This window comes from Myripristis murdjan, chromosome 1 (genome assembly GCF_902150065.1).
Source record: "Myripristis murdjan chromosome 1, fMyrMur1.1, whole genome shotgun sequence".
Taxonomy (NCBI): domain Eukaryota; kingdom Metazoa; phylum Chordata; class Actinopteri; order Holocentriformes; family Holocentridae; genus Myripristis; species Myripristis murdjan.
Genome location: NC_043980.1, coordinates 11,317,310 through 11,331,612, shown reverse-complemented (window position 1 = coordinate 11,331,612; position 14,303 = coordinate 11,317,310). Strand labels below are relative to the sequence as shown.

General features: G+C 40.1%; 1 protein-coding gene across 1 annotated transcript in view; it reads left to right on the top strand.

Annotated features, from left to right (window-relative positions):
• Window positions 1–14,303, top strand: part of sgcz (sarcoglycan zeta) — a 456,953-nt gene that overhangs the window by 336,084 nt on the left and 106,566 nt on the right. The window lies entirely within an intron of this gene.

The window sequence follows — 14,303 nt, the reverse complement described above, 5'->3', positions numbered from 1 at the left end:
TTAAGGTGGATAAAAGACACATGACTGTGAGTGGCTGGAGAGATTTATTTGACTAATCACTTTATAACAACATATGTTGATGCATGTGATTGTCAGATTTTTTTTTTTTTTTTTTTTTTTTTTTTTTTTTTTAGCTGTTTCACACCCTCTCACCCCTTTCATTCCCAATTTCTTTACTAGTGAAGTTAGTTATACTGACATTTTTACAGGTAAAAATATGTTTTTCTGTGGAAATGTAAATATTAATGGATTTTTTTTTTTTTTCCTTTTTCGTAAAAATATGTCAGCACTAGCCACTGCTTTGTGAACATCTACCAGGCAGCCAATCAGGAGACTGTCAGTTATAAGGGCATTGTTTTGCTTTGATTTAATTGTTTCACTGTAACCAATCAAAGTCTGATAATAGACAAAGTCCAAAGACAGAGACCATTCGGAAGCGAGATGGCCCAACTTCAACAACAACTGCAACAACTCGTGTGATTTCGACACTGTGTCAACATGGTTAAAAAAAAAAACTTGCAGAACTTAGCCACGTCAACATGGTTGCTAATATTTATTTATCTGCCACAGACAGATTTTACTGGTCTTTGACAGGTAGTCTCACGGAGCTTGACAGGTGTGCATTTCAGATCCTGTCATTAGTAGAAACTATTTTACTCTATTGCATTGATTTTTTCCCCTCATATCTTCTAACTGTTATCTCTTTGCAACATGTGCCTGGAAACCTATAGGCTAAACCAGTCAGCTCTCGTGGCTTTTTACTACTGTCGACACTGTCTCTATGATTTAAATCAGGACTGAAACCCATAACTTTGAGGCAATGCATAATCCAGTACAGTCTTGTGTCATATTTCCGCAAGCTAGGATAACTCGATGATATAAATTAGGACTGAAACCTGCAACCTATAGGGTAGCTCCACAACAAACATCTTATTTCTGCAAGCTGTGATAGCTGTCCGATCTGCTTCTCTCTGATGGAATGGATTGTCCTAAATTTCCAGGGGTGACAGGGTCAACCAGACAAGTTTCGACAGCCATTACAGAAAAATAGGCTTTAAACAGACACACATAAACGCACACAGCCATATATACACACAGATTCACTACAAGTAAGAAAGGATCTGTTCTGATCCCCTGGGGAATTGGATGTGTTGAAAACAGCCAGCAAACCAGAGGAAGAAAGAGGAGATACCATAGCGGTAAAACAGATATAGGGTACAGTATCTCATATTAAATGAATTTGAAAAACAAAATACCTGACTGTGCAGCTCCAATGCCAAAACCACTGGCCAAAAGCAGTATAATGCCAGCGTGGAAAAGGCAGAATTGAGAAAGAAAGAAAGAAAGAAAGAAAGAATGTAAACAACCTTGGGAGACGTTGTCTTGTTTAATTAATGTAGAGGCTGACAGCCGTGTGTGTGTGTGTGTGTGTGTGTGTGTGTGTGTGTGTGTGTGTGAACGAACGAGACAGTGCTACAGGTCTTGGAAACTGACCCTGATCAATAATCTATTAGCAGCTAGACATGCCTGCATGGGCAAGCCTACAAACACACACACACACACACAACACACACACACACACACACACACACACACACATACACATATACCCACACATGTATTGACACGAGCAGGTGAACAAAATCAAGCATCCCTACATTTGTGCAGCCACAGATAAACACATGCATGCATATTTTCACAGCAGCACAGTAAATTTAGGTTGGCAGCCTCCTATGCTTGCACCCATGCAGTTATACACACACTGTATCTCTCTCTCACACACACAAACTTCTCCAGAGTTGACTTATTCCTCTTCCACCAAGTATTTGTACCACAGGGGAATGTTAAATGGCAAATGGAGCATTTCAGCTTTTATCTGCTGTGCTCTGCTCTCCTCCTGCGTCTTCTCGTCTTATCTGCTCTATTCCTTTCTGCTTTGCCATGCAGCAGGACACAGGACTTGAGGGAAATTTTGTATTTATAGAAACAAATATTGCCGAGATGTAGTGATAGGCATTTTTACCTTTGTTGATTTTACTTCCTCTCCGTACGTGCTTCAGTGTGATCTTTGTGTGGTGGTTGTAACAGTTTTGGTGGTTGTGTGCATTGTGGGAAAAGCAGGAAAATCTCCAAGTGAAATACTGAAGAAGCGAAGTAGGTCGAGAACAAACAGATAAATGATAAAACTTTACAAGTCAAAAATAGGGTGGAGTGTCCCTCTAGTGTACACACATCTGTTTCTCCAAACTTGCAAGGACCCTCACTGATGAAACTCACTCCTGAGGACTAAACTTAAACATAACTATATTAAGGATTATGCCACTGTTGTATTTGTATTTCCTTGTATCGCCTTTGTACATTGTTTTATAGTTTTTTACTGCATTTTTATTTTTCTTAGCATCACCTTTTTATACTGTCCTTATTGCCGTTTATTGTATTTTATATTTCCTTTGTATCGCATTTGTATATTGTTTTTATTATCTTTGTGCATTTGTATTTATAAATTGTAAAACACTTTGTGAGTTCTCTCTGGGAAAAGCGCTATATAAATAAATTTTACTTACTTACTTATTTACTTACTAAAGGAATATGCCAATATTTTGGGCAAATGCCCCTTTTTTCAGCTTACCCAGACTTAAACAAGATGTTAAGTATCATTTTCAATTCTGTACATCCAGTGGTTTGCTTCCAATGTATATCATTTCATGTATTTCAAATACATGTGATACATTGTTTAAATAAGACAGTTTCGGAGTTGCTGTGAGGTTTATTTTTTCACTCTGACGGAGCAGAGCTAATGACTCCCATAGACTTCAAGTCTTTATGCTAAGCTAACATGAAATGCTACCCATAGGAACTGAACCACTGGACGTACAGAGGTGAAAATGGTATCGAACATCTTGTCTCAGTCTGGGGAAGTCGGAAAAAGGGTATTTTGCCCAAAACACTGGAATATTCCTTTAATATAGTTATGTTTAAGGTTAGTCTTTGGGAATGAGTTTCATCAATAAGGGTGACACAGATGTGTGTAGATGACTGTATGTGTGTTAATGTGTTTACATTCACATGGGTGCCTGATGTGTTTTTGTCTGTGCGTCTTTGTTCAAGTGTGTGTTTGTGCGCATTCTCATGCTTTGTCTGCTTTCCTTCACAGTTCTTGATTCGATTTTTCACAATCTTTTATTTGATCTAACTGTGCCTTTCAACAACTTTTCTAATAAAAAAAAAAAAAAAAAAAAAAAAAAAACTGTTCACAGCACAGGGATAAGAGCATATCTTCAGGTTGTGTGTAAAACATCCTCAAATGAAAGCATTTTCCAAAACTCTTGTCTGAAATGTTACTTCAAAATCCTTCAGGTATTTTTATCTAAGCTCTCAGGTGGAAAGTATCTTTTCTAAACCTTTACCTCTGGGATATTATTTCAAATCCCCTGAAAATATAACATACAGGGATAGAAACTTTGATAGCCTATATTTTTCAAAATGGGTTAAAATGGCTTTTGCCAGCCAAAATTTGCCAGGTTGCATGACAGATCAATCAATTACATAACTAATATACATATATGCATATATACATATGCGTGTGTATATCTATCTATGTATCTATCTATCTTTCTGTCTTTCTATCATTTATATATATATATATATATGTGTGTGTGTGTGTGTGTGTAACTTTCCTTTAATATTTTTCTCTGTTTTCCCTTACTTAGCTCCTTTGTGACTTTGTTATGCTATACATTATCACGGGGGAAGTGAAAGTAGTGCTGTATCTTCTGTTTATAGATCTCTTTGGTGTGTCTATCTCTAAAACAAATGTTTTACGGTTTACCCTCCTCTGCCTCACATCTCTATCTCGCCCTCCCAACCACTCGCGTTTTTTTTTTTTTCATTCCATTCCCTCCTCTTTCCCGCTCTCCTCCTTTTAAGATTTATCGCTTTGCGAGCTTGAAGCCGGGAGGTCCCTGCTTACCTCTCTTTTTCTCACCCTCGATCTTTCTGTCTCTTTCTGTCCCTCCCACTTTTCTCTTCCCTTTCACTCCCCCTCTTGCTCTGTCTGTTTTTTCACCCCCCACCCCACCTTCCCACCTCCTCTGTGTTTCTGTTCCCCTCCCTCCTTTCCCCCCTTCTTCCCTGCTAGTAGAGAACAATCCATTTTTGGGGTATCAAGCTAGCAGAAAGAGCGATGGGACTTGGTGGCACAGTGGTGCCTGTAACCCAAACAACACCACTATGCCACCCTAGAAGATTTGTCACTGTCTCACAGGAACCTCATATCTCCCAACAGTCAACTTTTCAGGAACTGAGAAAATGCAACGATTACAGTTCATTGTAATCATGTTACAATTAATTTGCATTGGTTTGTATTGTTCGCAAGGTCATTAGATGCTTTCTGTGTGGGGGAGATTTTGTCAGTTTTCAACTACAGAGACAAAAAAAAAAAAGAAAACGACATAGAAGGTTTCCGCAGGACTCGACAATGCGAGCAGAGAGGCTTGGCGTGTTTAGATGAAATATGATGAGATAGCCTGGAAGGCGTGAAAAGACAGAGAATTATTTTTCATCTAGCAGCAGAACTGGATTAATGGTTTAGATTGTTTTGGGTTGGTGTCTGGAGAATTGCAAATAGCACACACCTGGTGCTTGTTGTGGTAAAATAGAGGCTTAGTTGCAAATATATTAAGTATGAGCGTGCACGCACACATGCACACACACACACACACACATGCAATGCCACAGTGAAGGTCTCCTTGCATATGCACAAAGAAATCACATGCATTAGCAGACCCATATTCATATGCAGGAACACACATGGCGCACACAAAATCTCAAATACACAAAGCACATCTTCTCGCAGCTCCGATTTTCTACCCCCCAAAAAGTCGACTTTTAAGGAATGTTTCCAGTCTCTGTTGGATTGTTTGTTTTTGAACTAACTCGATTTGTTTTCAGACCTCAGAACAAATAAAAACCTCTTGAATTTGTAGATTCTGTACAAATTTTCTCGACTTTAGCCCTTGACATTGATGATTATTGAAACTCCTGCAACATTCAGAAAATGTTGCTGCCATTTTCCATAGAACAGACTCTGATAGATTAGAATACCTTTATTGTCGGTGTGCAAGGACAACGAGACTTGGTAGACAGGCTCTTGAGTGATGCCTAAAGCACTAATAAGTGAAAAAAAATGTACTAAAAAGGCATTACCTCAATTTTGTTTCCCCCAGATTCAATCCATCCATCTCCAGCTGTCTTAACGTCACAAATGTCCAACTTATTCAAAAATTAGCAGCAAACCCTTCCTCAACTATTCATGCAAATCATAAAACAGGCACCTATTACCATGATTGAAGTCTCTCCTCGCTGGCTCCCTGTAGATACACGTATCGATGATTAATTTCTAACTTAAAAGGCACTGCATTGCCTTCACCTCAGTGTTTTTTTTTTTTTTTTTTTTTTAATTTACTGGAGTCTCCACTCACAGGATGCAGGACTCCTTGTCATCAAATGAAATGGGACTCTTTTTATAATGCCCCCTCTCTCCAGATAATGCAAGGTATCAGACATTGTGTCAGTAAGTGAGCCCACACTGCAGATTTATTTATTTAGCACAGCCTACACCTTACTTTAGCTCCCACAATATCAGCCATTCCTTTCTTTTTTGTTCACTTCCCTGCAGTTCCCCTCTATACATTACCTTGAGATAATTATTGCTTTGTTAAAAGTGCTGTACAAATGACCATACTCCTGTTGACCGGCTTGGTCTCAGGGTTATGAACTATTTTCTACATGGGAGATAGGTTGGTGGGAGGGGGCTTGGGGCAGTGCCATCTGTCACTTTGCAATATAAATGGCTTAATTGGATCTCAAAATTGGAGACACAAGGTTTCAAGAGGACCCTGACAGCATGCTAAACGGATGACAAGGCCCCTGAATGCACATGAAGACCCTTGAACATATTAAATCCAGGTACCCCAGAGAGTTAGCACATGAGTAACAGTTCCTTATTTTGTGTTGTTATATGGCCTTGGGGACTGAAAACAACAAATTAGTGCAGCACACCAACAAGCCCATCACTTATTTAATAGCCCTTGCTAATTAGCTGAATTAAAGTGGAAAGAGGAACGAGGGGACACTGCGGGCACTTTATCACACACTGTTTGATTAGTATTCTCTTTCAGCTCAGGCTATATACTGTGCACTTGTCTTCACCGATAAATTTAAACAACTCTTTTTCTGTCTCAGCTCCCCTTCTTACTGATTGGCTCGCCACTTGTCTCTACCATTTGTTCTGACTCTGTCTTCAGCTTTGGCCCTGCTATTGTTTTTCACCCCATCTCTCTCTTGCTTTCTTTAGTACCACCTAATCATCCTTGAACAGTGTGACTCTTCAAAGCCAGGCAAACACAGAGAGACAGATTGGTCAAGACAATCGGGCACACCGTAATCCAGACTTTCAGAGTGACTGACCAATACACACACAGCAGCATAAAGGTGCATATGTAAGTTTTAGGATAACATAGGCCTGGAATATCACCCTCACATTTGGAAACTGTTGGTACTCAATCAACGAGACATGTTTTTCTATCTCTGGGAACTCGGTTTCACACAATAACACGTGTGCCAACATGGGTTCGGTATTTTTCAAACCTGTTAGAATGCACCATTTGCAGCAACTTTCCACTTTCCCACTTTCAAAAAGGGCATTTGTCTTGTTTTTTTGAGACTGACAATAATGATCCTATTGGACCGTGTTGAAGGCTTGCAAGAAGCTGCAGCAAAGTGGCAGGTTTTGTCAGTAAGCCCGTTGCAGAGGCTAAGCTATGTATGGAGGTAAATCTAAATTTCACTTCAACCTGGATTTAAAAATACTGAACTTATGCTTTCCTGAAACTGAAAATGAGTTTGTTTTCTGTTGTCCACCACAGTGAGAGAGGTTTTGTTTAATGAGACCGATGGACATTATGGTAATTTGTTTCGGGAAGACTTTGAAATACTTATGTGAGAAGGAAATGCACTTGCAGCATCAGCTATATATGGTGTAGACTGCATTGAAAATAATGCATCACGTCATCACTTGTGGGAAGGGCCACAAGTAATGTATTCATCCATACATTCATTCCTGTTGGCCTGAGGCAGCGCAATAGGGAAAATATCCACACTGCAGTTTTCAGACAGACAGGAGTGATTAAAGTTGTTAATTGATGGTTAAAAGGTGCCAATGGCATCTCCTTTAAACAAGTCCGTGGCTTTCTAGATCATCAGATAGACTGGAAGATAGGAAGATGGACGCTCGGAGATAGACAGGAGAGCCGAAAGGTTTTCAGTAGACCGATGGCTAAAAATGGGTTTCGTGAAGAAAGAGTCTATAGCTTTTTAGATAGAAAGACAGTCAGAGAGTCTGCCAGCGAGGCCGACAATCAGAGAGATAGCCAGGTGAGGTGAAAGCTGCTATTAGGTTGATGGCAAAAAGAAATTAACCAAATGTATCTTGTGTGAGATGAGAGTGCATTGCTGTTTAGATGGGTACTGTAGATAGGTAGGCAGTCAGACAGTCAGACAGACAATCAGGGACAGACAGAGGAGCTGAAAGCTGTTATTAGACAGAAAATAGCCAATCATATCTCTGGATGAACCTCAAGTCCAAAGCTGCTTAGATAGATAGTCAGACAGACAGACAGACAGTTCGACAGCCAGTGAGACAGGTGAGCTGAAAGCTGTTATTAGGACCCATCTGTACTGGTGGCTGGAGGCTGTGATGATGAGCCACCAGTCCACAGCTTATTATTACCTGACTAATTACATTGGCTACCCCAGGCTGTCAGCCCTGTGCCTGTATTGATAATCAAAGTGAAATTAAACTATTAACTGAATTAATGGCGTCACCGTGTATGTTGTCATGCGGGTGCACGGGAGAAAGAGCATGATGTGTGTGTGTGTCTATACTACGAGTGCGCACACTCACACGCTGGAGGGGGAGATTTGTTAGCGAGACTGAACATAAGCCAGGTGAACAATACAGAGAGGGGGAGAGAGAGATACACAGAGAGAAGAGAATGTTGATCTGAAAAGCAAATTATAAAAAGTGATAAATGATGCTCGTGTTCAACAAACCACCAATGTAGTGTCAGGATGATACACAAATCTTACATGCTCCCTCTGTCCCAGTAAGCTTTGCCGCCACTATCGCTGCTAATCATCAAAGTGCGGATGTTTCCATTTCCGTATGATTTGTCTCCCTCTTGTGGCAGGAAATTAAATCCAGCAGGTTACTCGGGAACGCCCCCCAGTCTTCACTTACAAAGTAAAAAAAAAAAAAACAAAACTCAGGTGTACAATTCACAAAACTGTGAAGTGCAGTTGACTTAAAATGCCAGACTAAAGGTCAACTGCAGGGAGTTGTGTTGCTGGGTGATAGGCTTAATTCTGCACAAATTCAAGCAATATTAGATGAATTTGCTCGTATAATCTCCCACAACCCCTGCTCTATTCTTATTTATGGCCTTTTTCTTTCTCGATTTCTTTCTTTCTTTTTTCTTTCTTTCTTTCTGTCTTTATTTAATGTATCTTACTACTTTATCACTGGTTGTTCAAAATCCGGCTCAAAATCCACACAGGGATCATTTAAGTTTTAGCTAATGTAATGTACTGTATTGTACTGTGCACATATTGTACATGTATATTTGCAAATGCACCAACTACCCAAATTAAATCCAACAGATCTGTACATAACCTAGTGAATGTGAACTGAAAACACAGTGGTGCAAGACTCTCACTGACCTTGACTTACCTGCAATGAAGCATCCACCACATGCTGATTGTGTGCCTTGCCTACACTCTCTAGGACTATCGGTACAGTTGTTTCATTTGATGAAAAAAAAATATTACTGTCACATAGAAAAGTAAGATAAATATTTTAAAAATCTGACTGCATAAGAATTGTGTGTGTGTGTGTGTGTGTGTGTGTGTGTGTGTGTGTGTGCGTGCGTGCGTGCGTGCGTGCGTGCGTGCGTGCGTGCGTGCGTGTGTGTGTGTGCACTGGATTTTTATCCTGGAACACCATGAAACATTAAGCAATGTATGCATTGTCAAGGCTGACTGAAAACTAACTTTGAAAGTAAATGAAAGTATTATCTTGCTGGAGTGCATAAAAAACATTCCAAAGGTATTATCATCATCAAACATACAAAAGACTGACAGTCATTGAAGCATAAAGCTTTTAAAAAATAATGACTTATGTGACTTTTCGCAGAAACCTTTTGTTGTCACACAAGTCCTGAGTGATGAGTTGAACAATGCTCTCAAAAGGACCTAATATGAAGGGAGAGAGAGATATTGAATTGAACTGATTTGAGAGATACAAACAAAGGATAGAGTTTAATGAAAAGCATAAAGGCAAAACCTCTGGTTTTATCATTCTCAAGGTGAAGGCAACCTCACTTACACACTGGTAGTGTTTCACTCTGCTGCCTGTATTCATCTCTCCCCTGCACTTTGTGTTATAGGCAGACTGATGCTCAATGATCGCACATCTTGTCTTTCTAATCACCAGTCAAAGGCTGGTGCACGCTAGAGGATCATATAATCTTAACCAATTTTTTAAAAACATGGAAGACCACAGATAAAACAACAGATTTACCAGATGTTTAACATTTTAATTGTAAGAATGCACAGCTCAGATGATTCAGACAAGATGCAGGACCACACACTTAATATTTATACTAAACAAATCCAGAGTGGTGATTGCAGGGACTTCAAGTTACGTGACTTCATAAAGTGTAATATTTTCAGATATTGATATATAGTGTCGATCTAAGTCACACACCAAATGTTTGCAGCTACTGTAGCATTCCGTTTGAATGATACTCTTCAACTGATGGTTCACAGTGTTTTATTTTGATGAAACAGATACTGTACCTTCATGAATTCCTTACACACTTGAACACACTGTAAGAGCTACAAAAGATAATAAAATGGAAGGTATTACCATGTTTGCCATAGACTTACAAAATTATGAAATAAAATGAAATAAAATCACATTTTTAATCTCTGACAATGAAATAAATCAGTTTGCAATAATGAAATATGACTTTTTTTTTTTTTTTTAACTTAGTGACAACCTCTTAATAGAGTGCCATAGATAAATGTTTTTAATACAGTCACTTTTATGTCACTCATACATTTTAAACATCGGACATTGCAGTTATAGTAAACAAACATATACTGCTGCATTTATCTATACAAGCAGGCAAACTGCAGAAAAGATAGCTGCTCCCTTTTAGGCTAGCAAAAACGCCTTTCACTGGGCTAATATAAGTTAGCAGCAATACTAGCCAAAACGAACTAGCACAAAACTCTGCAAAAGTACAAGTACAGTGATTCCCGGTAGAACGGGATGTTTTCCTCCGTTACAGAACACCGGTACATTCAGTAGCGGTTTTAGGCATGGGCGAAGCGGGCATTTTTTCATGTCATGTGGGGCGCGGCACAAGAGCAAAAAAAAAAAAAAAAAGAAAAAAAAATCATCAGCGCCGCTCACCTGTCAGATCTGGCAGACCTGACCAGGTGGGCGCGGTACCGGCCCGCCTGATGCCGACCGGTGCCGTGGCCAGTGGCTTTTTATTCAAACAAGATTTTGTCCATATAAAAAGTAGGTAGGAGTAGTAACAGGAAAGGGCGCAAGGCAGTAATTTCGCCTAGGGCGGCAACATGGGCAGAACCGCCACTGGGTACATTAACCACAGAAACACAGAGAAACAAACTAGCCACACGCTGAAGATGCTCCATGATTTTTGTTTTTTCCGGGGTAAGAACGGAAGAGGAAACTTCTTTCGGGGTAATTTCTGACCAATGAGAGAACAGTTTTTTCGCACATGGCATTTGTTTACAGTTTTGAACCGCTACAGACGGTTGCCCTGTGAACACAAACGCCCCAAACGAAAAACGAAACAACTGTATCGATTTAGCCCCTGAATTGGAACAAAGCAAACGGGCCACAGGTCTGAAAGCACCCTAAGATTACGTCTGAAAACCCCTCACACTACAAGATCATTTGGGCAGATAATCGGCTCAGGTCAAATGGGAAGTGCCTGTAATGTGGGGCCAGCTTAAGGCACCAGTGTGACCTGAAAACTGCTCAACTGCCATCAACCTCCTTATATAGGTCTGGACATATGACAGCTAATGTCACACTTGTTGCAGCTTTCATTGTGTGTGTGTGAACAAATGCTATTTTTTTGTTCATGCATTAGTTGATCTGCTGCTATGCGCTCATATCACTGTGCACTATATTTAAGCATAAGACCTGCACGCCCGTGTCTGTTTTATAAATAAGCAGTCACATGATGACTTCAGAGCAATTATTTACAACTCTTAATTTCCATAGATTTGCATATGAGTGCTTAATTACATGGTGCTGCTGTCTGTGGCCACGCTGTTCTAAATGCCTGAGTGAGTCCTCAGCTAATCAAATGGGATCCGGCCTGTTTGTGCACACTGTCTGTTGAGTTGGAAGGATTCAGAGCAAGCTCTCCGCGCCACTGTGGTTCCCATAATCATTGTGAAGAATGTGCTGTCGGGTGTAATGACTTTTACCGAAGGGTTATCAACTGTATGTGCACTGCCGGAAAAGATTTCAGCGAGGTGCGGTGCACACGCGTGACAGCAAAAGAGGCAGACACAATATGCATTCACGGCAGGAATATGTAGTTCTTTCTCAATTTGAAGAGTTGATTGAATGAAAATCTTCTGCTCAGGTCTGAAGAGTTTTTATGACATTTTAGGAAAGAAAGACGGATATCCATTTTGATTGTAATTCATAGAATTCCTATCCTATTTTGACCATAGTTTGGCTGTAATAACTTATGTTACTTACGCTCTTTCCAACAAAAGTCTTCTCAGGGGGGATTTCTAGGGACAAAATCCTCTTAAATGACCTGGCCTATTGTGCATCCATCTGGGGTTTACATGAGAAGGTTTGGAAACCCGCGTAATAGCCTTTTGTCTCAGCTGTGACTCACTGACCTGAATTTAGCTCTTGATGACCACATGGTATACTGCAAAACAACAACAACAACAACAACAACAACAAAACTATCAAAGCTTTTAGTGCTAAAATCTTGAGCAAACAAACAAAAAAAAGACTCTCAGTGGGATGAGTTAATTCAATATACTTTGATGCACTTTAACCTCTTTGAGATCTCTCCAGAGAACAAACATCAATATCTGGAAATACACCACAGTAAGGCTGGCGAGTAAGGCAGTGCCTCTTGATCCAAGAAAATTATTGTTAACAATATAATTTGCACTGTAAAATCAATGAAATCATCTCTCTCTCTCTCTACTGGCAGATTTTTTGCACAGGTTTCAAGAAAACAAACAAGCAAACAAAACATCTTTTAATGGCTTTTTATAAGGTGTAAGAAATAGGTGACATTCATAAGAGTAAATAAGAGCACAGGAGGCATGTGAATCAGCTTCCGCGTTAGCACTTATTAATTAAGATCAGCGCTTTTTCATCAGCCGGATTAATAATGCTTTACCTGTGCATAAGCACCTTTACCACCAATCAGACTGCTCGATGTAACCAGCTGTTGTATAAATAGACATGAGCCCCCGCCTGAATATGCATCACTTGTTTGCCGTCCTTATTTCCATGGATTTGCATATGAGTATTTAATCAAAGGAGACTATCCATCTATGGCCGTGCGTCTAAATGACAGAGTCCTGAACTAAATGAATGGGATCAGGCCTGTTCATGCACATTGCCCGTTGAGTTGGAAGGATTCAGAATACATTACATCTGTCATGCTTTACAAAGCGCCCATTGCTTTAAACAGAGTGGAAAGATAATATAGTGAAGCCTATCACACGCCCCGTTGAAAATAATTAATCCAGCGTACATGCATTAAGAAGCAGATGAGAGAGGCGATGCAACGGTGTGCTGCGCGGAGGGCTCAGTTGTTATTTGGCAAAGTTGTTACCTGGCTCTGTATGAGTGTGTGTGCATGTGTGTATGTGTGTTGGTGTGTGTGCACCTGAACCACATTTACAGGCTGAGTGTGGGTGTGAGTACCTAGAGTATGTGTGGAACCCTGTCTCCTAAAAATTAAGTTCTCATCACCCAAATAGTTTTCATGCCTAAAACTAACCTTTCCCAAGTGGTTCTGGTGCCTAAACATAGTAATGTGACTCTGAAATTCTATAAAAATTTCTAGAAACATGCATCAAAAACAACCGTAATCTGCGACAAAGTATGTTTCCCTCTAAACATAACTAAGAATGTGTTTTAGCTGTATGGGAAAGTAATTTTTAGGATGCATATTGATGCACGTATGAATGTGCACACCTGTATTTGTTTGTATAACCCTCATGCAGTCATGCTCATTTTTGTTTGGAGCATCTGTGTAAACATGCATGTGCCTTTACTGTGTGTTTGTGTGTGTGTGTGTGTGTGTCTATATGAATGTGTGCGTTTTTTTGCGTATTTTTGCAAGTGTATGCTCATCCATTGGGTGTGTTTGAGTGTGTGTGTTCGTCTCCCGCATTCGTGTGCTTGTGCTCGTGTCTGTGTGTGTGTGTGTGTGTACACACTTACACCCGTGTGAAGGTGTGTTTGTGTGTGTTCATGTTCGGCTTGTCTGGTGAGTCCCTGGACGCTTCAAAATGGAGCTCAGACAGGTGCAATATATTAGAGTTTTGGTCCCGCTTGCGTAAACAGACCACAAAACAATGAATATCTACCCATAATAAACAGCAATAAGGAGAGAGAGGGGCCGAGAGAGGGAGACGGAGAGTGCAGAGGCAGGAAGGGGGGAGAAAAAAAAGAGGATCTTTCCGTTCCAACGGATCATCGACTTTCCAATTTTAACACAATTCTCATTTGGAATTCAGTGCGGAACGCAGAAAGATATTAATTTAGGGAAATCAACAGAGAAATTGGGTCACCTGCGAGCTATTCATTTCACGCCGCCAAAACAAATAAGCAATTTGACAGAGAGGGTGAGGGAGAGGGAAGTTAAAGGAAAAGAGAGGAGGAGGAGAAAATGAGCTAAGCAAAAAGTCAGAGAGAGAAGGAGAGAGAGAGGGGAGGAAAGTGCAAGATTCAGCAGAAAGAGCCCGAGAGAGACGTTAGATTGACTTCAGGACTTGATCGGAATGGCAGACCAACAGTTTGCATCTGGTAGAACTCACACACACACACACACACACACACACACACACACGCATACACACACACACAAGAAGAAAAACTAGTTTGATAGTGTATGCAAAGTTATGTCTCTGAAGTTGATAGAAAAACATTA